General features: G+C 39.6%; 1 protein-coding gene across 1 annotated transcript in view; it reads left to right on the forward strand.

Moving 5' to 3' along the window:
- RARB (retinoic acid receptor beta) overlaps positions 1 to 24,571 on the forward strand; it is a 710,885-nt gene that overhangs the window by 24,485 nt on the left and 661,829 nt on the right. Inside the window, exon 2 of the mRNA XM_073900914.1 lies at positions 6,228 to 6,307. The gene's annotated coding sequence lies outside the window, so the exon portion shown is untranslated. The remainder of the gene's footprint in view (positions 1 to 6,227; positions 6,308 to 24,571) is intronic.

Below are 24,571 nucleotides of genomic sequence, written 5' to 3' on the forward strand. Positions count from 1 at the left end.
TTGTTTATTGATTCCTCTTTTTAATAACATTGACAGAAGTGTTTTGGCCATGATTAGCAAGATAAAGCCCATGCATACTTCAAATAAGTCTTGGCTTTTGTATGAATCGCTGTTGTATTTAGGTTTTGTGTCACACACATCCTGCATTGAATTCAGACTGCCACCTGCTTGCTAGGATCCCATGGGCAAATGTTTAAACTCTCTGAGCTTTATTTCTTTATTTGTAAATTATGGGTGATATTTTATTGCGTTAATGATGGGCTAACAGTAATATATTTATTTTTATTTTTTTAAAGATTTTATTCATTTATTTGAGACAAAGAGAGTATGAACAGGTGGAGGGGCAGAGGGACAAGCAGATTCCCCGCTGAGCTAGGAGCCCCATCATACGGGTCTCAATCCCAGGACCCTGAGATCATGACCTGAGCCGAAAGGCAGATGCTTAACCGACTGAGCCACCCAGGTGCTCCAAGGCTAACGGTAATATATTTAAAGGACCTTACACGGAGTAGGCCCTCAATGAATGCCAGCTGTAGTTTTATATTTGTGGTACAAATTTGAAATTACTCTTATTTCAACATTTAGAGTGAACCGTGTATATGGCTATAGTAAAAAAAAAAGGCAATAGCAAATATTGGACAGGATGCGGAAAAACTGGAACCCTCATATTTTGCTGGTGGGATTTTAATATAGTACAGCCACTTCGGAAAACAGTCTGGCATTTTAAAAAAATGTTAAACATAGATTTACCATATGACCCAGAAATTCTACTTCTAGGAATCTACCCAAGTGAAATGAAAATATGTTTATGAAAGGCTTGTGTGCCAATGTTCATAGCAGCATTATTCTTAATAGACAAAACAAAATAACTGTCCATCAACTGGTGAATGGATAAACAAATCGTAATAGATCTATACAATGAACACTATTTGGCAATAAAAAGGAATGAAGTACTGCTGTATGCTACACCATGGATGAACCTCAAAAACAATATGCTAAATGCAAGAAGCTAGACACAAAAGATCACATACTGTATGATTCCATTTATATAGCATTCCCATAAAAGGCAAATCTGTAGAGACAGCGAGTAGATTGGGAGTTGACTGGTTCTGGCAGGGGGTGCCAGTGGGTAACTGCACATGGGCTTGAGGTTGCTCTTTGGAAATGGTCTAAAATTAGACAGTGATGATAAGTGCGCAGCTCTGTACATTTACCAGAAATCATTGCATTGAACGCTGAACTCCATGGCATGTAAATTATAACTCACTGGTGCTGTTTTTTAAATAAAGCGTGAACTGTGTTCATTTTTTAAGATTTTGATTATTTCTGGGTAGATTCTCACTGTTGTAAGATGAGGCCAATCAGTGAAACACTTTTTCACTCTCTGACATGAGGTGGATTCTGGAGCTATTGTGAATGCTTCAGCTTTCTCAGCTCAGTAGGGAACTCTTTGGCTTTTCAGCACAGCAAGCTGAACCTCCTGGAACTAATAGCCTGCAGGCACCAGCTGAGGATAGTAACATCTGAAAACAATAGAAAGTCCAGTCAGTAAATGCAAATCAATAACCCTGGCTGATGATTCAATGTAAGTAAAAAGAGATTTTTAAGATGGAGTGTCTTGGCTCTAGCCATTAAACTTCTCGTTCACCAGTTCTTCATTAAATGCCTGTCTTAACCAGGGCAATTGAGCCTAAGATATCAGACATTTTTGAGTTATGGAGATCACCTGCTTCATTTTTGGCCTTGGGCACAAGATAAAAGGAACTGAATTGAATATTCCCCCAAAAAATGATGTAAGGAGAGGTAATTGACAGCACCTGGAAGATACCATCTTGGAATAACGGCCATTGATGTGGTTATGGAAGCACAAACACATTTGAGAAGACACTCCAAGTCCCATTGTGTTCAAGTGCTAGGGACCTCATTCAAGCATCAGATTTAAGAACTAGGGGTGTTGTGTGTGTGTGTGTGTGTGTGTGTGTGTGTGAGAGAGAGAGAGAGAGAGAGAGAATCCTCTGGTCTTATTTTTTGAAAATGGGAATTTCTTGACAGGTAGTTGAGGTCTATATAGTTCCATCATAAATAAATAGAAAGTGCAGAGACTTGCGTGTGACAATGTGTTTCTTTTGTAGGGATCTCATTGTGGGGATGCAATCCTAGCATTCTCCTGGCCGACAGACAAACGCATGAACTTCATCAGACTTCTTTGGCTGGTAGTAAAGGAGCTGAGGAGTCAATAGGAATAGAAGGTGTCCCAAAGTTGCTGTCCAAACAGCAACAAACAAAAACAACTCTGGTTTCTCAGGGTGCAATATGAGGATCACTAGTATCAGAATCACCTTGTAGGGGGCGGGAAGTGGGGTTATCTTATTAAAAAATTAGACATGTGAGTGACTGTACTATGCCACGCTCTGTTCCTGGCAAAACAGCAGTGAGTAAGAGACAAAGTTCCCTGCTTCATGGAGTGCTTGTTCTACTAAATTGTTCTCCAACCGTAGGCCCTGAACCAACAGTATCTCCTTTACTTGGATACTTAGAAATGTACAGTTTCTGGCCTTACACTCAACCTACCTAACAAATCAGAAATTTTGAGGGTGCAGCCTGACAACACAAGCCCTAGCAAACCCTCTAGGGTTGACGCGGGGTGTTTGAGAAGCACTCTTTGAGGGCAGGGTTTCTCAACCTCAGTGCTGTTGACATTTTGGGCTGGAAAATTCTTTGTTGTGGGGCTGCCATGAACAGTGTAGGACTTTTGGCACAAGAGATGCCAAGTAGCTATCCACCCTAGTTTTGACAATAAAAACTGTCTCCAGACAATGTGAACTGTCCCCTGGGGAGACAGAATCATCCCAGGTGAGAACCAGTGCCTTAGGGCAAGGCTATTCAAGATGGCCTGCTAACTGGTACTATTAGCATCACTTCAATCAAATCTCTGGGGTGAAATGAGGAATCCAGGTTTTAAAAAGTGCTTCTGGTGATTCTGATGCTGCTAAGGTTTGAGAACTACCATCCTAGTGGAAGAGATAGAAACATGTAAATCATTCAGAGTGAATAGTGTGCTACACAGAAGATCTGTAAGGAGTGTCTTCACTTTACCATTTGAACATCTTCCAGAAGGATGGGGAAGATAGGGAAGGAGGACAGGGTGTTTCCAGCGAGAGGGGGGTTGTAATTTAAATAATATAGTCATGGAAGATCTCATTGAGAAGGTGATTGATCAAAGAGTGAAGGAAGTGAAGAGCAAGTGGAGAGAGAATGGGGGAAGAATGCTTCAGGCCTTGAGAAGGGAAAGAACAAAGGCCCTGGGGCGGGTGTATGTCTAGTAGGTTCAGAGGCTAGTAGGTAGCCCTGGGTGACCAAGGGGAGGAGTCTGGGAGGAAAGTAGTTAGAAAACAAGTGAGAGAATGAATGAATGAATGAATGAATGAATGAATTAACCTGTTTGTGGCCTTGACTTCTGTATATATAAGCTATGTGGCTTTGAGTATATTCTGTGGTCTTTTTGGACCTCAGCTTTCTCTTTTATAAAGCAGAATGAATACTTGTTCCCTATAGGTCCGCTCTGAAAAATAAAATGCTTGAATGATGGTAAACTTTTGAGAAGTTTGGCAGATTACATTACTTATAGTATGTGATCAATAAATTTTGTATGTGTTATACAAAACAAAGCCTAGAAAAATTTAGACCTACCAGATCTGAATCTCTGTAATAGAGACTGGTAATCTGCACTTGTAATAAGTCCCGCCAAGTGATTCTTCAATATGTACACTATTTTGAGACTCTTTCTCTTGCTCACATACAGTATTTGTGTCCTGGTCCCCATGGATTATTTCAAATGCCTTGGCAAGTAGAGTTTTCCAGGTGTGAATATTAACACATAAGTTTCCAAGGCCTTCCTAAGAAGAGACCAAATTGTAGACCAACATGGCATGCTCAGGGATTATTACATTGAGACGGTTTTAACTTCATGGTGAAGCTTCCTGGGGTGAACATTCAGGAGATGGCTCCAGGGGAACCAATCCCTTTTCAGTTTGCTCTGGCCAATCAACAATATTGAGAAATAGAAATACTTCCTGATCCATTGTGCAGTGAATAAGGTATTATGTCCACCATGATGTCCCTGAGGTTGGTACAGTTATCCACGCAAAAGATTCCTTGTACCCAGTTATCTAAGTTTTTGTTTGTTTGCTTGCTTGTACTCAACTCACCTCTCCCTGATGAGTTGCCTGTCTATGTCATTATGCTTTGGTAACTTAATATGATAACCTTGAACTTCTGTAACATCTTTCCTCTTAAGGGCTCAGTGTTTGAGGTCATTTTCAGTTTTTCCAAAAATAAGCTATTCTTCAATATGTTACTCTCTGGTTATTTTACTCCACCTTATTTGCCTTAGGGAACCTCAGAGATTAAATCTTACCGAATCTTGAGGCTGCTGCGGTTTGAACTGCTAGGTTTTTCTGCCTTAATTTCCCCTCTGTGAGTTCAAGAGGTCAGACATAGTCTGAGGCAACACTTAAGGAGTCTGTATCTTGAAAAAGCAATTGGATTAGTTGGGTTGAATCTCTTTCCTTTTTTTCCACATTGAAATGATGGGGTGGGAGAGTGTCAAGATGAGTTTTAAATTGATTTATTCGGTAGATAAAATGCACCAAAGCTGAAGAGGAAATGCCTTCTCATTATTTAGTTGCTGAGCTGCACCTGAGAGTTCATGATGATGTCATGAATGGAAGTGAAAGCACCCAGTTTTTGTTCACTTAATTCACACGCACATGATAAGTATTATAAATTAGTTAGATACTCAGTATGATATATACCCAAGCAATTTAAGGACATTAAAAAAATCAAGGATGTTGCAGTTTGTCTTCTATCTACTGGACTGTCCATGCAATATTTAATTTATCTCACTTCCCGTTTCACTGACTAGAGAACTGAGGAGTAAGGATATTTTGGTCTGTTCCAAAGCTTTTATGAACTTTCATCTTCCAGGATTAGGCACAACACAGTAACCAAACTTTTTCCCCACTACATGTCCACCAAGAAACATTTTCAATTAAAGTTGCTCCAGAGATTGTCAGAAAAAATAAAGGACACCCTATTAAGTTAGAAATTTCAGATAAACAAGTGTGTTTTTCGTGCACATATTTTCCATGCACTATTTGGGATGTACAAATCTATTTGTTGTTTATCTGAAAACAAATCTGAAAATTTAATTGGGGAGTCCTATAGTTTGATCTGCTAAATCTGGCAACCCCAGTTGCTTCTCTTGGGATTGGTATTATTGGACTTCAGGAATATCCAGTTGTGATTATTAAGCCTCAATCTGAGTGAATCTTGGAGACAAGTTATTTGGCTTCTCTATCAGAGGAAATTAAGACCAAATTATAGTCTCTGAATAAAAGACAATTTAGAACCTAAGCCTTCATTTTTTAAAAATATTTTATTTATTTATTTGACAAAGAGAGACACAGCAAGAGAGGGAACACAAGCAGGGGGAGTGGGAGAGGGAGAAGCCGACTTCCCACAGAGCAGGGAGCCAGATGCGGGGCTCAATCCCAGGACCCTGGGATCATGACCTGAGCAGGAGGCAGACACTTAACGACTCAGCCACTCAGGTGCCCCCTACAAGCCTTCATTTTTTGAGGAAAGGCTAGGGTCAGAAGCCACCGTCCTGTTTCCCTAAGACGGATGAGGCAGGAGTTAGAGGTATTTCTCCCCAAGCCCTTGGACTAATACTATTGTGTGAAAAATGAAGAAACCAAGAAGATCACAACACGTCTCTTTTTTGCTTTTCTTTTAAATCTTCATGGGTCTGGGTCACAGCTGAACATTTATGCAATCTACTTTCAATCTGCTGTGGGGTCAAAGGACCATCCTAGAGGTGGGCTGTACCATTATAACATTTATCACCTGTGTGAGTTCTTGTGCATACGGAAGTGCCTTTGTTACACCTGAGCCCAGTTAATATAAAGCTTAGCACAAAAACGCTCACGCCCCCTCACTAGCTTTTCCCTTGTTTGATGTTCGTGGCTTTAGGGGAGACAGTCCGGCTTGGTTTGAGATTTAGCAAAGGGGCTTGGTGGTTTCTTCTCACTATGACAAGGTTAAACTTGTCACATTGTGGAAAAGGAGGTATTGTGAAGAAGCAGGCAAAGACCTGGAATAAGCAAATCTACTTCTTTTCTGCATTGTTGTTTAAGACTACTAACTCAAGGTATTTGTTATTACAGAATCCTGAATATTACTGTGAAGTGACAGTCACCCGTCCTTTTTATCTAGTAGAACTGATCTCAGGATCTACAGAGGAGAGGTATGTTCAGATTCACTCCTTTTAAATTCCTTAATACTCTTATTAGAAGCTACATTCTGGGGACGCCTGGGTGGCTCAGTCGTTAAGCGTCTGCCTTCGGCTCAGGTCATGATCCCAGGGTCTTAGGATCGAGTCCCACATCGGGCTCCCTGCTCCGCGGGAAGCCTGCTTCTCCCTCTCCCACTCCCCCTGCTTGTGTTCCCTCTCTCGCTGTGTCTCTCTCTGTCAAATAAATAAAATCTTAAAAAAAAAAAAGCTACATTCTGTAATTCTCTCTGTAATCTGCCTTATCTGGCTTCTGGAGTATTTATTTTGATTAATCACTTTGATCCATGGTAATACTTTCTTGCCAGGAAAAGCTCAAAGGAATGTTGAAATATCTCCTGAAGGAACGTGGGTTAAACAGCTTTGAGTCTGTTGAAGGTGGGGAAGTGAGTTGCCATTGATAAAGGGAGGATGGATACTGGGGGGAGGCATTCTGTGTTAGAGCTATGTGATAAAATGCGAACTGAGTTTTTCTTACAACTCCCATGTAGTTATAATAAACAGTTTAACATTAAAATGACTGCAGGCGTCCTGTTATTGTACTCACTTGGAAGTGAAACAAAACAGCATTTTCTCACTTTAGAGGATTTTGGTTTCAAATTGTGATATTTTGGCTGTTCTAAAAAAGATTGAGAAATCTAAATTTTGGGGGGTTTTCCAGGTCCTACAAAATCCTAAACTCAACTGATAGCCGTCTGCTAAATCATAAAATTTTCCCAGGGTAAAATATGCAAAGATAATAAAATCTGAAACATGAGCTTTTATATATTTGGTGTTGGGGGTGGGAGGGAGGGCTCCAAAGTTTGGATTCGATGTTTGCAAACTTCTGTAAAGGGACCAGATAGTAAATATTTTAGGCTCTGTGGGCCTTATGGTTTCCCTTACTCAATCCTGCCATCATAGGAGGAAAGCTGTTTTAGACCATATATAAGTGAATGAGTGCAGTCACTGAAATCTGATGTTGATATTTTCACATGTCCCAAAATTTTGTTTTGCTTTTTGTGTTTTGTTTCATGGTTTTGTTTTCATGCTCAGCTCAAAGCCTTGATTTGGCCTTAGTGGTTGTAGTTTGCCGGCCCCTGCTTTAGATCACTAAAACAAGGCAAGGTCTCCTGCAAATCTCTGCTTACTTTGTACTCATTAACATTGCAGAAACCTTCTGCTATGCTCACGTTCTAGTAATGGTTTCCCAAGAAGAACTGGGCCCAAGGCAGGGAGAGTAGTGCTCCATCGGGTCGGACAGTCTCTTCAGCTGTGCCTCGTGGAGAAGGAAGGCGCGTCAACTCTTGAAGACACCTGGGGCGTCCTGGCTGTTGATGGTGTGAAGTCTAGGAACAAACCTTGTGCAAACCTGGGCTGTTCTGCCTTCCCAGCCAGTGGCCTTTCACCTGCTTTCACCTTCGTTTAGCCTTGTTTTAGCTCTCAACTCAGTTAGCAGAACTTAAGGGAATTGTAAGCTTTGGAGCTGCTTTTCACCATAACAGAAGGCCATAAGGCAGAAGGTGTCTTTATATTCCATTTTTATTGCTTCTCTGTGATTAAAGGGTTTGGTTTCAAACACTTGGCAAGGATTGTTTGAACATGGATCTGCCTCAATGTAGGCAAACTCAAGTGTAAGAAACTAACAAACCCATCGACCCCCCCCATCCTTTATTCTCTACACATAGTAGACAAATCTACTGGGGCATGATAATTGAACAAAAAGAATTCTTGACAAAAGAAATAACTGTAAGCAGTCCTCAAATGTTTTCTTAAAATCACTGAAGCTTTCTCTAAATAATATACTCCCTGAATATTGAAAATAAATCTATATTTAAAAATTAAAAGCATCCCTTCCTTGTCTGAACTAATGTGCTGTGTGACCTTAGATAGTTTGCTTCACCTCTCTGTACCTGAGTTTAGTAAAATGAGGACCTTGAGCCATGTGGATTCAAAGGGCTTCCTGTGTACCCTTAGAAAGATGAACTAGTAGAATATAGGGTGTAAGTAGAAGAGCATTATTTTCTCACCATGGTGTTAAAGGCTTAATGGTGTTCCTCCAAAACTAATACATTGGAGTCCTAATAATACATGGTACTCCTCAGTACCTCAAAATGGGACCATGTTTGGGGACCGGGCTTTTAAAAAGGCAGTTAAGTTTAAGTGAAATCACATGCATGTGCCCTAACCCAGGTGACAGTATTTGGAGAGAGGCCCTCAAAGAGAGGATTAAATGAGACCAATAGGGTGGAGTCCTACTCCAATAAGATCTTACTAGCTACTAGGGATGCTCTAGGACCCGGTGAAGGCCGTGTTAGGATACAGCAAGAACAGCTACTTGCAAGCCAAGGGGAGTGACCTCAGGGAGAAACCAGACCCGCTAACACCTTGGTATTCTAGCCTCTAGAACTGTGAGAATTAAATCTCTTAAGTTGCCCAGTCTGTGGTATTTTGTTAGGACAGCCTCAGCATGCTAATATCCGTGGTGTTGCAAAGGATGTGTGTAGGGGCACCATCCCTGAGCTGACCTCATGAAGCAGAGAAATAGTGTGAACTTCGTACTCTCCCAGTTCCTTGCTCCACCTCACTCATGGTCTGGGGTACAGAGTGGGGTTGGATTTGAAAGCTGAGGTGATTGGATTGTGTGGACCTTACCGGCATTCTTTGGGGGAAAATGCTCAGGGTTCTGGCTATCAATAAAAGATACAATCTTAATCTGTTGTGAGTATATTTTTCATATGTCTTAGAATTCCAAGTTAAACTTATTTCTATTGGCCAAATAGCTATTTCATACCATTACTGATCTAGAGAAGCAGTTCCCAGATGTCTTAGTCTCTTTCATACTCTTCAAAGAGGACCTCAAAGCTCTTTTATATGTGGAATACGGCCATAGATACTTACCATATTAGAAACAAGACTGAGAAATTTGCCTATTGCTTCATTTAGAATAAGCCTATTAAGTTAATGTAAAATTTTTTTGGAAAAAGGATTTTTCCCAAAGCATGACATTTTTTCCACATCTTTGTAAGTTTTAGTGTCTGGCTTAGTAGAAGGTAGCTGGGTTTGCCTATCTGCTTCTGCCTTCAAGCTGTTGCAATGTCCTTATACCAGGTTCCAGAAGACTCCAGTATACACAAAAGCATGAGAAAGGCAAGTGCCACCCTAGTATTAGGAGGAAAGTATTTAAGATTTCATGGATGTCCTGAGCAGCCCCATCGGACTTGCTAGATCAGTTTGAGAACCTCTGGTATGGCAGGAGAGCAAGAAAAAGATGGTTTATGGTTTCTCTAGGAAAACTTGATTGCTGGGCACCTGGGTGGCTCAGTCGGGTAAGTGTCTGCCTTTAGCTCAGGTTATGATCCCGGAGTCCCAGGATCGAGCCCCGTGTTGGGCTCCCTGCTCAGTGGGGAGTCTGCTGCTCCCTCTGACCTTCCTCCCTCTGGTGCTCTCTCTCTCAAATAAAGCTTTAGTAAAAAAAAAATAATCCTTGATTGCCTGCTCTGTTGACCAGTCACAGACTTCTCCCCCTGTTTGCCTTTTTAAAACTGTGACCTAAAAAATGGTTGTCAAGTGAACACTTTTAAAAATGTAAGTGAACAACTCAAAATTAGCCCTACTACCTATGTAGGTCACAGACGGCCCTGCACAACTTAAAGGTATGGCTGAAAAGAAGAGAAATGAAGGTGAAGAAGAACTGGTGCTTATGACCCACAAGGCCTATAAGACGTGGCGGGGTTTTTTGTTTGTTTGGTTTTTGCATTTGATATAGACGTGCACTTACCTATTCAAAGGATCTGTTTCCAGCAGTCACGTGTTTGAGGGCTACTAAAGACTGCAGGGTTTAAAAAATCTAAGGCAGAGAATTAGAGCGGTATAGCTTTTCATCTTATGAATGAGAAAATGAATGTCCAGATAGGCTAGGTGCATTGCTCAGGATTATCCAACGAAGAAATCCAGCACTTGCAATAGGAAAGACCTTGTTTTTACATGCTACTGTGTTACACCTGTACTGTGGTCCTCGGCCAACTTAGCATTTCAAGCTGAAGGTAAGTGTGAACTAAATCATAGAATATAGATTCCAAGGATGATTGTTCAGCTGTGTAACGATTCCTGAAGGCTGCAGTCAAGTGAGAAAAATACTAGGACTTCAGTGGATTCGGGGCCAACTTTGAAGTGTTGGGAGGGATTGGATGGGAACAGATTAACCAGAGTGGAAGGAAGAATTTGGGAAAAGGCACCGGGGCAGGTGGCCAGAAAGAACAGCCTTGTGGGACACTGGGGTGGCTCAGGTGGTGGAGCGTCTGCCTCTGCCTCTGGCTTAGGTCATGATCTCAGGGTCCTGGGATCGAGCCCCACATCGGGCTCCCTGCTCAAGCGGAGAGTCTGCTTCTCCCTCTGCCTCTACCCCTCCCCCTGCTCGTGCTTGCTCATGTGAGCTCTCTCTCTCAAATAAAATCTTAAAAAACAATAACTTGTGAACCTTGGAGGTGGTATGGGGGTGGTGTGTGGCGGCAAGGAGGGAGGTTGTTGAGGAATAAGGAGCAAGGAGGCTGATGGATGGGGTGTGGCAGTTGCACCCGCTCTGAATCCAAGCTTCCATTTGTGAGGTGCCTCATCTAACAGGGGTGGCAGACAAGTGGCTCGCCCCCGGAGTTTCACAAGGATTCCACCCAAGATTTTGGTCATTTAACTTCATTGATGAACCAGCTGAGCTAACCAGCCACAGATGTTTTGTTTATAACCGGAGGAATTCATGTGAGGTTGGTGATGACATTTCCCTGTCTATAAAATGCTGATAGTTAAACAGTGATACTGTGTGCAGCACTTGGAATCTCTGTCTTGAGAGGCAGTTCTTAAGTGTAATGGTTTAATGGTCATTTAGCGTGATGGGCCTTTGGAGTGTAATATCATTTGCCTGCCAGTTAAAATGAACGCTTCTCCATGGGAAGTCAAAGATCATGTCAGCATAACTTGGGTTAGGTGAAGGAGCGCATCAAGATGTGAATGCTAAAATAGAGAATAGGGAATAAAAATCTCTTGTATGCCTAGCGTGTTCATAAATCCAGTGTAATTAAAGAACACCACTAATTCCTACTAAATGGGAAATACACTCTGAATTGGTGAGAAGTTTGACTTATTCCTGTCCCCAGTCTTAATCCTTTTCTAATCTAATTTGTTGATAAGGTTGAGGTTACCTCAGTAAAGAAGCTGAACGTCTTGCCAACGCCGAAGCTTCAGTGTCCCTACTCTTCTAGCTGGGGTGGACAGAGGAGGTGAGATTCCTGCTGTTCAGGGCCAGTCCCGCATCCTCAGGCTCTCGGTGGGACCTCTTTCCAGTTCAAGAACCTCATTCCCTCAGTTGACTATTCTTTGTCCTATTCTCTTCAATCAATGTCTACCCACGGACTATGTCCTTTCCCCCTCACATAGAAAGAAAAGTTCTCTCACTCTTTGGACATACTCATTTCCCCCCCTCTACATAACTTGGAGGTATGCACACAGTCACGGACGCCCGGATGGATCCTGTGGTAGCTGCTCTTCTATCCTTGTAGCACTGCGGGGGCTGGACTGATCACAACCACGTTCTTGGCTCTGTTGCCAGGCTCACCATCTTTCTTGGTGTTTGCTCTGTCTGGGATTGGTGGTCTGCCCTCCTTGCTCATGCCCCACACTCCATGGGCATCATGGGTGGTGTCACCTGCCCCCACCTTTTCATAAGCATCTTACCCTGCCTTTAAATCTATACCTTCAGCCCTGCTCTTTCCTTTAAGCTCCAGAGCCAGATACTCAACTGATAATTGTCCATGTCTACCTCAAACCCACCATCTCGAAGCCAGACTTCAACATTGTCTTCCCTTACTACCAGTCCCAGCTGCTGTGCTCAGCATCCTGGAGCAGGGGTCCATGAGCTAGAGCCAGGTGGCCAAATCCAGCTGGTACCTAGTTCTATAAATGATTTATTGGAACATACCCATTTTTTTTTTTTTTACCTTTTCAAGGACCAAGTGTCCAGAAAAACATATTTAAATCTGACCCTTTACAGAAGGAGTCTGCCAACTCCCGTCCCAGAGTGGCAAAATCATCCGAAGGGCTTGATAAAACCCTTAGGTGGGTACCATCTCCAGAGTTGTTTATTCAGAGACTGGGGAATTGGCATTTCTAACAAGTTCCCAGGTATCGCTGGCCCAGGAGCCACACTTTGAACAGACTCCGAGAACAGTGTTCTCAATTACATTGTCATTCACTTCGACCTCCCAAATGAGTTTGAATTTCTCCTCTCCATCAAATCTACTCACTGAAACAATTTTTCAGAAATACACATTTGTCTATAACGTGACAAGTTCCCTGGGACTGCCTCTTACCTACAGGTGGGTTTCAACACCTTGAACAAGGTATGCCTCCCAGTAAAAGGAGGAAAGAAGCTACAGTAGTTAGCCTGAGCTGTCTTTATTTTCTATCAAGTGCATGACAGCATTAACTCGTGGAATCCTCACAATGACCCAGTGTGCTAGGAACTTTTATTAATTGCATTTTCCAGATGAGCAGACTGAGATTCAGTGACAAGGTCCTGGGGCAGGCAGGTAGTAGAATCAGAATTCGAACCCAAGCAGTCTGGCTGAAGAGCCTATGCTGCACTGAATCTCTTTATAGCCCCTCACTCAACCCCCTGCCCTGACCTTAGTTTTGTTACCTTAATAGATAAAACTGGAAACCTAGATACATTCTCCTGCACTGATTGTTCCTGTACAACTATAAAACCAAAGTGAATACAAAGACACAATTCCAATAAAATCTAAGTTAACGTTAAATTGATGTTTCACATGATGCTGAATATTTTACTGAATATTAATTGTCTTTTGCAACATGAATTGGTATCTGTTTGCTACAGAGGTTCTTGTGAGTTCAACCTAACCACAGCCTGAGGCATGTTCTGTTATTACATTTCTTTTTCAAACTCCTCTGAAACCATTTTTACACAATAATATAATTTGCCTGAATGTGTCATACAAATATTACATTGACCTCATTTCCCCTCATTAAACTTTCTAGATAGTGAGACTTGCCACCCACACCAGCAAAAGGAAAGCGTTGGCTCTGAATCCCATAGGGGATCTGTGTTTTCAGATGGTTAGCCACAGACCCTCCTTTGAGCAACCCTGAAGTGTAGTTCCTAGGCTGATACCCAAAGCCCTTCACACTGGATCCTAGAACACCCCTCCTGACTTCCTCTCACTACTTTCTTGTCCTTTAAATTTCCTCAGAACTAAGTTGCCTGTAAGTTGAGGTGGTCAGTGACTTGCTTCATTCCTTCAGGTCTTAGTAGGAACTCTTCTCTGAAGGACTCCTCCAGCCCTCAAGCTCACCCCTCACATCCACTGTCCTCCTGAGCCCTATTCATCCTTAAAAATTCCGCTTGAGCACAGACCTCTTATAAACCATCAAAATGACCTGTGTGTAGTGAAACCAAGGACTCCATAATGCCCGGCAATGTCCTTGTGAGCAGCCTCCTGTCCTATACCATGGCTTGAGGTGAGCGACACAATGTCCTAGCAAGGTTTAAGAACTAGGCTTTGTGAGGAAAGGGGGGAACACTTAAAAAGCCAGGAGCATCCAGAGAAGGGGTTTTGTGGGGCTACTAACTTCCCCTCATCCTCCAAGCTGTGCTGCTGGCCTCACACAATGGGTTTAGGTTCCAAATGCAGTTTCCCTTCCTTTTTCAGGGAAAGCTTGTGGGAGCATCTTTCTCAGTGGAGGAATAATCATACATGCTTGGCAGCAGGCAGACTGGATTTTGGAGTAGCAGCTATTCATAGGGTAGTCTTGGGAAGCCAGTTGCCCAGCACCTGGATACCTTAAAACCCATGGGAACTTGCTTATCCCTCCTGTGGGAGGAAGGGAGCATGCCGAGTTCAGGTCATAGGTCCCAGTGGAGGCTGACTTTGGGTGCAGTCCCTCTAAATGGCTAAAGGCGGACCTGGCTCGACATCCCAGGCAACTCGGAATTAGAGCTCACGTCATTTTCAGATCTGCTTGCTCACTTCTCTGCCCTCGTTGTGTTCTGGTCCTGTCGGGTCTTCAGTGGCCCATTCAGTTGAAAAATCAACTTGTACAAAACGTACAAAAATAACAAAAGAATGTGTAGAGGCTTGAGATTTTTCCATTGACTGCCATTGAAATCAAATGGAACACCAGGCAGATTTCCAAGTCAAGTGTCAAATAATAATTCCCCACTGAGAGCAAAGTAGTCCCGGTGAGATTATAGGTGCCTATTGAAGTGATCGGAGATTGACAACTCATCTCTACTGAGGAAAGTGCAATTCTGTATCTCTGGATGGGTTATACAGAAAATAGGGCTTGATATGTGTGTTGCAAGAACTATCAGATTAAAATAATTTCGCTGGGCCATGTTAGCACTGAAAATTCAATTTTTTCAAAGCTGATTCAGTAACAGTATAAAATGCATGTGTTACGTGTGGGTGTTAGCCTCTTTTAAAATATATCCTGATACTGCCTGGATGTAGAAAATCAAGGTTTTTGAAATCAAAATAATTCATTTAATACACAAGAATAGAACACACTTCAGAAACACATCTATAACAAATGATAGCATACTAAGTGTTGAATCCACTTTTAAGGCTTTTGAAAAGTAAAGCACTGTCAAAATACTTCATACGTTAATACCATCTGTGGCTACTTTCCATTTTTGTCTCTGAAGCAAGAAATCAACACTCTGTCTCCCTTTTGTCCAAAAAACTCTGAGTAATACTTAATACAGTACAGTCCTTTATTCACTTAAGTAGATCTTTTAAATGCCTTACAGTGAATGTATACTTAAAATCACTGATTGCAATTGTTTGCATGTCATTTTTTCATAATATTAAGTTGGCTTATAAACCTGATCAACTTTGTCATTTGTGTGCATTATTTTTATACACTGGAAAAATCTAACATGAGGCACAGAGTGTATGTATATATAGAGTTCAGAATATATGGCTCTTACACAAATATGAAACTAACTAAAACCAACTAAAATAATGCTTTATGATCCTTATAAAATTTAGTTTAACACTTCTTTTAAATAGATAATTATAACATGCTCTAAATGAAAATTTTGGAAAAGGGAAAAAATAAAGATGAATCACTCAAAAAAGATTCCAGTTTTCTAGAATGTACCCATGCAGGTTAATGTTTTCTCTCTAAATGAGCATTGCATAAGTCAACAGTTCTTTAAGCAATAACCTGTTGTCTGTCATTAAATATCAGAAATTGTTTTTTTTCATGTCTAGATAATTGTCTATCGTATGGATGCATGATAGTGTATAATAATTATTCCTTTTGGTAGACATAAAAATATTTTTGTATCTTAGGAAAAACAAAAAACATAATGTTTGTTTATCATGATTATTCCTTTAGGATGGCTTCTTAGAATTGGCACTATGAGATACACTAAGTCAAAAGGGGAGCTTCATTCATATTGACGAAGTGTTTTTTCAGAGAAGGTAGATGAATTTACATTGCTATCAGTGTTTTAAATTATTCAGTTTACTACTTTGCCAGTATAAGATTTTATAATTTTAATTAAAAAAATTTTTTTAAAGAGTTTATTTATTTATTTGACAGAGAGAGAGATAGTGAGAGCAGGAACACAGCAGGGGGGGTGGGAGAGGGAGAAACAGGCCTCCTGCCGAGCAGGGAGCCCGATGCGGGGCTCGATCCCAGGACCCTGGGATCATGACCTGAGCCGAAGGCAGACGCTTAACGACTGAGCCACCCAGGTGCCCCAGATTTTATAATTTTTAAAAAAGTACCATTTGGTAAGCCATCTTTGCCTTCTGCTGTGAGATACTTTGTCATTCTTACTATTCCTGCTTTCTGTATTTGGTTCCCTAGTTGCATCTGTTGAGTCCTTAATTATTATAATTTTATAACCTTTAACAATTGAGGGAGTCAATCCCTCTATTGTTCTTTTTGTTATTTTCAGAATTTTTGTCATTAGTCAAACCTGCCTACTTTTTCTTATTTGAAGGTTTGATTCAAATATGAATAGTTCGGGGAGACTTGTTATTGTGGTATTGTTTCTCCAACCCAGAGTGGATTGGCCTTTCTATTTACCTCTATAGTTGTCCATATATATATATATATTTTTCATCTTGGAAACCTGGTGACTCTCCCAAGATGGGCCTTATTGGTGATCACTTATTCCTTATCTTCCCTGCTGCCTGCTAGGACATGGTATAGACCCTTTCCATGAATGGGTTTGAACTTCCTTTATTTCAGAGAAAAATTTGTGACTATTTTTGTTACTCATTTTATTAAGAATAGGTTTATAATTTTAATAATCTATTAGAATATATTTGCATTTCTTGTGTAACCTGAATTCGATTTAGAGATCAGTAATTTTTTCTCCATTTGAATATGTAAATTTCATTTTGCTGTTTCTCTGGCCTGTTTTACACCTATACAGATTCTCACCACCTCCACTGCTGTTACCCTAGTCTGATCCACTGCCCTCTCTTGCCTCCTAATGGGACTCCGCTTTGTACACTTGCCCTTCTACCAACTAGTTTCCACTTAGCCATTGGTGTTTGAGTAATGTAGGTCCTGACATTCTTCAAAGTCCTGGAATGGTTCCCCATTTAACTTGGATGAAAGCCAGGATCCTTACAGTGGCCTACAAAGACCTACAGACTTTCTATTGCCCTTCACCTTCCCATAACATAACACGTTACCTTTCTGACCTCCTCTGCTAGCAGCATTATTTGCCTTGCACTCTGTCCCCGAGTCCCATGGACGTACTTTAACCACAGAAGTTACACTCCTGCCTTGCAGCCTTTTCCTTACCTCTTCCTTCTACCTGGAATGCTGTTTCAACCAAGGATCCACATAGCTAATGCCCACATGCCCTTCAAGCTCTGGCTCAAATCTCACCTTCTCTGTAAAGACACTCTACTCTATTGAATGAACAGCCCTTCCCTCCCTGCCCGCTTCCTCTCCTACACCCTGCTCCGCCTTCTGCCATAGCTCCTACTCAGGAGCTTTCTGCTTCAGAGCTTTCTTTGTGAAATTTATTAGGAGCAAACCTTCTCTAAGGGCCAGGTGTAAAGTTTTCTGCTTTGTGGACTCTAATGGTCTCTGTAACAGCTATTCAGCTTTGCCCTTCTAGCATAAAAGCTGTCACAGCAGAGAAAACAGGTTTTATTATTATTATTTTTTAAAGTAGCTGTATTCCAGTAAAACTTTATTTACAAAAACAGATGCCAGGCCACATTTGGCCCATCGGTCATTTTTATTTACTATTTTGCATTGTATTACATTTGTCTTTTTCTAGGTTAATAGTATCTTGCATGAATGATTAGCTTATAAAACCATTTGGGCCTGGCATTTTCTTGATGGAAATATTTTTCTGTTTCATTAATGGTTTTAGGAACTTTCTGGTATTCCAGTTCTTTTTGAGTCCGTATTACTTATATTTAAATTGTTCACAATTTTCTTTTTAGTCTCTCTACCTCTGGTCATGTCTTTTATTCTAAATATTAATATAGTCCTTCTCTTGATTATTCATGTCAGAGATTTTACTATTTTTAGTCTTTTCAGAGGATCAAAGGGATTTTATTACTTTCTGTAGTATGGTTTTCTAATTTGTCATTTTCTGTTCTTATTTTTAATACTTTATTCTTTGAGCTTACTATTTTTTGAATAATTAGCTCATTAATTATCAGCTTCTTCCCCCCCTAGAATTTATAGCTATCATCTTCCCTCAAACAAGTTATTTTACTTCATCTTACATGATTTGATATGTGGTATTAACATTTTTGCTTAGCCTTTGTTTTGTTTTGTTTTTTGACACTTGAGTAAAGTATGTTTCTAAGTGTTATTTAAAAAAAATTATTAACACTTAACTTTTTTTTTTTTTTTTTTTTTTTTACCAGAGACTAGAGTGATAAGGAAATACTGACTTCTTGAAATTAGTTGAGGCTTTATGGACTAGCATGCAGTTCAACTTTATAGTCTTTTGTGTTTATGTAAATATGTTTCATGCTGGAAGTGTTCATTGAATTAAGCCTACCAATTGTATTCCTCATTACTGATTCTTTTCACTTGCTAATCTGTTAGTTACTAAGGCAGACTTGTTGGAATATTCCAGGATGATAGTGGATTTTTTAAATTTTTGTTGACATAGTTGTATTCAGATGTCCTTGAAATACTTCAAAGTCATGTTAATAGGAGCAGATAAGTTTACAACTTGTGTTATCTGCCTGATACATTGACTGTTAACGTTTTGCTGTGATGCTCCTTATGGCTAGCAGTACTTATGAAGTCTATTAACATGTCCATATACATCACTTTGATTAGAGTTTGATGCATTTTTCTGCCTTTATGCTTTTGATCTTATTTTGCTCCTTTTATATTAGGTGATTTTAGGGGTAAATGTCATAAAACTGGATTTGGGATTTTTTTTTATGACAGTCTTGATCTTAAACTTTAGTTCATTTCTATTGATGGCAATTACTATAAAATTTCTAGCATGTTTTAGATTTGTCTTCATCTTTTTTCCATCTTTGTTAAAATTTTCTCATTACGTTTTTTTGCTGTACTCCACGAGAAGATCTACTCATTGCCCTCCTCTTAGTGATTCCTTTAGAAATGAATAATTATACTAATAAATCAAAATCTAATGGTAATGAAAATCTTTACCTCTTCACAAACAATATACAAACCCTCAAATGCTTTAACAGGAATAAATGTCTTCCCAGTTGGTATTCTTTTTTTATATAGGATTTTAATGCTATCTTATTTATTCTAATCCCACAAACTTAACTAACCTCCTTTCTTCTTTCTTCTCTTTCTACGTACATGTAAGTACTTTCTTCCATTTTAGATTTCCTTTAGAATCCTTTTCCTTCTTGATGTACATTGTTTTGCAGGTGTCTGGTGAAGGCTGCGTTGGCTGCCCGAGTTGGTTTCAGATCTAGGAACCTTGGGTTGTGGGCAGGGTCAGATCCAGACATCGGCCAGTCACTTAGCCTGCAGGCTTAGGCCGTCTTTAAGTGATGGAGTCTGCAAAGTGAGCATGCTGGTTCTGGGCTCAGGTTTCCTAGGATTACAACTGTGCTATCTTGAGCAGGTTCCTCCTATGCTTTAAGTTTCAGTTATTTTGTCCTTATAGTAGGGATAATGGCGGTACTCATCCACAGGTTATTGTGAGGGTGGAGTAAGTTAATGCATTCAAAGTACTCAGATCACTACTCTGGCTAGTGTGAACACTGAAATATAAACTACATTAGTAGTATTATGTTTGTTAGAACTTTTAAATGTTTTTATTGTGAAATAGCTATCTATCTATAGAAAGTTGCAAAGATATTTTGAGAAGTTCCCATACATATTACAGAGCTTGCCTGATGTTAAAATCTTAGATAACCATAGTACAATAAAAAAAAAAAGGAAAATTACATCAGTACAATACTATTAATTAAATTACAGATCTTATTTAGATTTCACCACTTTTCCCACTAATGTCCTTTTCCTGTTGGAGAATACAATTCAAGGTCCCATTTTACAGCTCACTTGGCATGTTGTCTTAGTCTCTTCCCCTCTGTAACTGTTCTTCAGTCTTCCCTTGTCCTTCAAAACCTTGACCCTTTTAATGTTGAATTTGGATCTATTTGATGACTTAAGGTTAGGTTGAGTTTACGTATTTTGACTAGAATACCACAGCAGTGATGTGCCCTTCTCAGTGCATCCAACTGGGGGCCATGATGTCAATATGTCCTATTGTTGATGATGTTAACTTTGGTCACTTGTTGAGGCGTGGTGTCTGCTGGGTTTCTCCACTGTAAAGTGAAATTGTTCCCTTTGTGATTAATAAATACCCTGGCATATTTTGGGGACTATGGAAATATCTTGTTTCTCCTTCAAATTTTGAGCCGCAATTTTAGCATCTGGTGATCTTGACTGCAACACTCATTACGAGAGTGTTTGCTTAATGGTGACTTTCTATTTCCCACACTTGTTCTATGTTCAGTAATTCAATTTTTTTCCTAGAAGAAAGAGTTGTTCCTTTTTCCTCATTTATTTAATTGAATTACTATGGGTTATAATCCAATAAAAATAAGTTAAAGTATTGGTGTGGAGGAGAGAACTACAGACAGGTAGTTCAGAATTGTGGAGTATAATCAATGTTAATCGAATCAGAAATGTTTGAGTATGTGAACATGTTAGCAAGCATTTAACACTTAATTTTTAAATCCATAATACACTGGAATTCTAGGTATTATGAACTACACATCTTATTTCTCAAATCTCATAGTATAAACCAAAAGTCTTAATTATATTGCTATTTTATTATGTGTTTCTAAAGATGCACAATATATTCATTGCTTTGGGAAACAAAACTTGCCATGTTATATTATTCCAAAATATGTATGAGAAAATAGCATTTTCTTATGTATAGAAACATGGTACTAATTAGAAAAATGGAATTTAGACAGTGGCATTTTATTTATCATGTATCTATTACTATAGATTGATGTAGGAACTATAATATATAATCTCATTCCCAGGCCTAAGTATATTCAGAAGCAACATTTACATAAACTTATCATGGAATAGTAGCAAGAGAAATATAATTTTATTAACCCTGGGGCTCTCCTGGAATATTAATAAGAATATTTAGGACTGAGAGCTAATAGTATAATTTGGAATGATATGTCTCTACTAAATGCAAACACCTCTTGTTCTATCATGTGTATTTCTTCTAATTTTTGTTAGCAGAGCCTGAGTTGAAGACTAATTAATTTAATGGTCAGATGTAGTGTGTAGTAGGTAAAGGTGATACCTATATAAGTTTTTGAAAACAGTTTCAGTTTAAAGGAATGGAAGCATTCCTTAGGTGCACAGTCATTCTTAAAAGCTCTCTTTAGCCATTTAAATGTCTTTTTCAAAAAAGATAAGATTAAAATCAGAAGTTTTGATATATTTCCTCATGCATCTGAAATTGGTCATAATAAATTTTATATGACAGTGATTTTTTTCAAAAACCGTAACTATATCTTTTTTAAAAAAAATACATAAATGCACAATCTTTCTAAAACTCTAGAAAGACTTAGTAATAGAAAGTCCCAAGAATTTTTAAAAAGTGGAGTGCAGATGTGGCTTGATACGGAATTTGTTGAGTCAGTGAAAAACAATTGCAAGGCCTTCAACTTCCTCTGCAAAATAGTCAAGATTCACTTGTGAAGATGTTGATGGAACATGGTCACATGATCACAGCCAAGCCACCCAGCACAGCTGGGACTGACCTACCATGCTAAAGGCTGGCAGTTGCAGTGAAAATCTACCTGCCCAAGAGGGAGAGTTCTAGGACTGTTCCTCCACTTACCTCTGAGAACAGCGGCAGGTGGACAGAGACTTCTGAGGAGGGCGACTGAAGATCACTGAGGGACAATTAAAGGCCTATAGGTAGTGATAATTGAGGGCCTGTTAATGAAATGGGAAAACTCCCTGTCTACAGGCCTCCAACAGGCATGTGGAATTTCTAATCAGCTTGTAAAGATATTAACACATTTTCCTTTGTATGTACCTTTCAAGATGTATCATTTCCTACATAATTTTACAAAAAAAAAACATGCTTTCAGAATGTGGGGGGAAGGCCCTGCTCACCATCCACATGTCACCATGACATAAAGGGGAGATAAAGGCAGTACATATGCAAAGTTCCAAAACGTTCCAAAATGAGAACAGTAAAGGACACAAAATGAGTGTTTTGAGGCTGGCTTTTACTGTATACATGTTTAAAATGGTTATTTTTGTCCTAGTGAATGAACTGTTAGCATTACATGGTTACTGTCCTTTGGTCCAACATTTGTCCTAAAATCTCTTTGGTTTATGTTAATACCCAATTGGTTTATATCTGACCAATTTTTTTTGTTGGTAGTTTCCTGGTATGTCTTATCATTTGTTAACTGTTCTGTGCTTTATATGGGCCCCTCATAAATAGCATACAGTTGAATTTTGTTTGTGAAATTTTTTTTTCCTGCTTGGCATATTTCCTTCACATTGCTTTTTAAAAATTATTTTTTGCTTTCTTCATCCTCCATTTTAAATTCCTCAGGTGTCTCATCAAAGTCTTGGTCTACTGTTGAGGACATAGAATAGGAGAAAAGCTGGCTGGAGGTTCTGAGAGGTAGCTGGGGCATATCCATGGTAAGAACCACAAGGCAGGAATTCTCAGTACCAGCGCTACTGATATTTGGAGCCAGATAATTCTTGTCAGGGGCTGTCCCATGTATTGCAGGATGTTGAGCAGCATCCTTGGCCTTTACCCATTAAATGCCATTAGTACTCCCCAGCTGTGATAACCGAAAATACCTCCAGACATTGCCATGCTTTCTCTGGAGTAAAGGGTAGGGGGTAAAATCAACCTGGTTGAGAACCACTGCTGTAACATGATCTATGTGTACCATTTGTTGGGCATCCCCCAACATCCCCCATCCCCCAAGCGTCAGGATTTCTGTGGTTCCTCTTGGACTGATAGGATTTGCCAGAGGGGGCAAAAGACACTTATTAACTCCTGCCTGTAAAGTAAAGACCTGGTTGAAAATATTTTTTCATTCCCCGTGTCCTCTTCGGCGGAAGGCCCATTTTGCTCAGTGTTCCCCACCCTCCTCTCCATGAACGTGGCTTAGCCAACAATGGCAGTCCCATTCTCTGACAAATGCACATATGACAGAAAACTAATTAGACCTAAGGGAGAGTTTTCACTGGTGATAGCAAGAGTGTCTGGAAAAGGCTTCCTTCTTATAAGAACACATAGGATGGGCAGTTTTCTCATTGGATGGAGGGTGTGGGGATGGATTGTGATGCCTGGAACTGCATGAGGGGAGCTAAAGTTGAGGCTGCAGAAATGAGGGGTCCTTATGACCATGTGGAACCACTAACTTAATCAACCCTGGAAACAAATTGTAGATTTTTTTTCCCCTAAACTTGGATTTTATAAATCTCCTTATTTGAGCCATTCATTTGAATCTGGACTTTTAAAAAATTTGCAACTGAAGTCCTTTTAACATTTTTCCCAAAGTTAGTTGCACTTTATAGTTGTTGACCTCAAATAATTACATCCTTTTATATGCATCAGTCCTTAGATACTCAGTGGTGAAAGATCCGCATTTACGTAGACATATTTGAAGCTAGACTTTGAAGAGTCTTCATGTGGGATTTTTTTTTTTTTGTCCACTAAAGGAACATTTTTAAACCCAAAAGAATGGTGGGCTAAGAAGCAAATAAACTTTTAAATACTATAAAGTGCAAGAATCAAGAAACTGGGCAAAGCAGGAACCCTATTGTTTTGACATTCTAATTATAAATACATTAGACTTGGTGCAAAAAATCATCAAACCATCAGTCTTGGCAATGGTTAAGTTAATTCACTTTTTGAAGTTCAATAACTCATCTGTGAAGTGTCAGCAGCTGGATCTTGTTAATGGTAAGCCTTTCATTCCTGTTAAATCAATTGTAAATAATAGAACCCCTCAGAGAAAAATGATGAAATAAGCATTGATTTCCAAATTGGGTGTCAGATACAGCATTAATAAAACACATTGCAAGCAAACAAGTACCGAATATACTCTGATCACTGAAATAGCAATCAGGAGGGAAAAAATCAATGATTTTTGTGTAAGTTGCTAATATTTTTACATTTCATTTGTATCTATGTATCATCCGATCAGATTTCTCATTTTAGGCCCTGTATGGTTATTTAATTTTCATTATCTTCACCAGCAAAACCAGGTAGTTTTGTGTAGTGTTAGATTTGTTTCTCCCTTCTTCTAAATAGGTGACAAGCCTCTGGTCACAGTTTTTTTATTTGTTGTTTTTGTTTTTTTCTTAGTTGACTGACACCAGTGATTTTGTTGTGTTTAATGCAATGCAATAATCATTTACAGCAAGTCACATAAAAACTGTGGAAAAATGTAACCACTCTCGTAAAACTTTTAGGGAAAATAAAGCCCCCTAGCAGGTGTACATAAAAGTGCTCTCTGCCTACAAACTCTTTAATGTTAATGCCAGTGTCTTTGAATACCACATACGGGGTCTGGCTAAAAGGAAAATGTGTCTGTGAGCTGTTGATTATCAAACAAATGGGGTTGGAAGGGCAATGCCATGTTATTTGGTAGACTGAAATAGGAAAGCCATTAGGAGCTCTATTCATTGAGCATTTTATGAAGTACTAGTTGGAGGGAA

This window comes from Callorhinus ursinus, unplaced genomic scaffold (assembly GCF_003265705.2).
Source record: "Callorhinus ursinus isolate GAN/ISIS: 27379988/994484 unplaced genomic scaffold, GSC_fseal_2.0 scaffold1, whole genome shotgun sequence".
Lineage (NCBI taxonomy): Eukaryota > Metazoa > Chordata > Mammalia > Carnivora > Otariidae > Callorhinus > Callorhinus ursinus.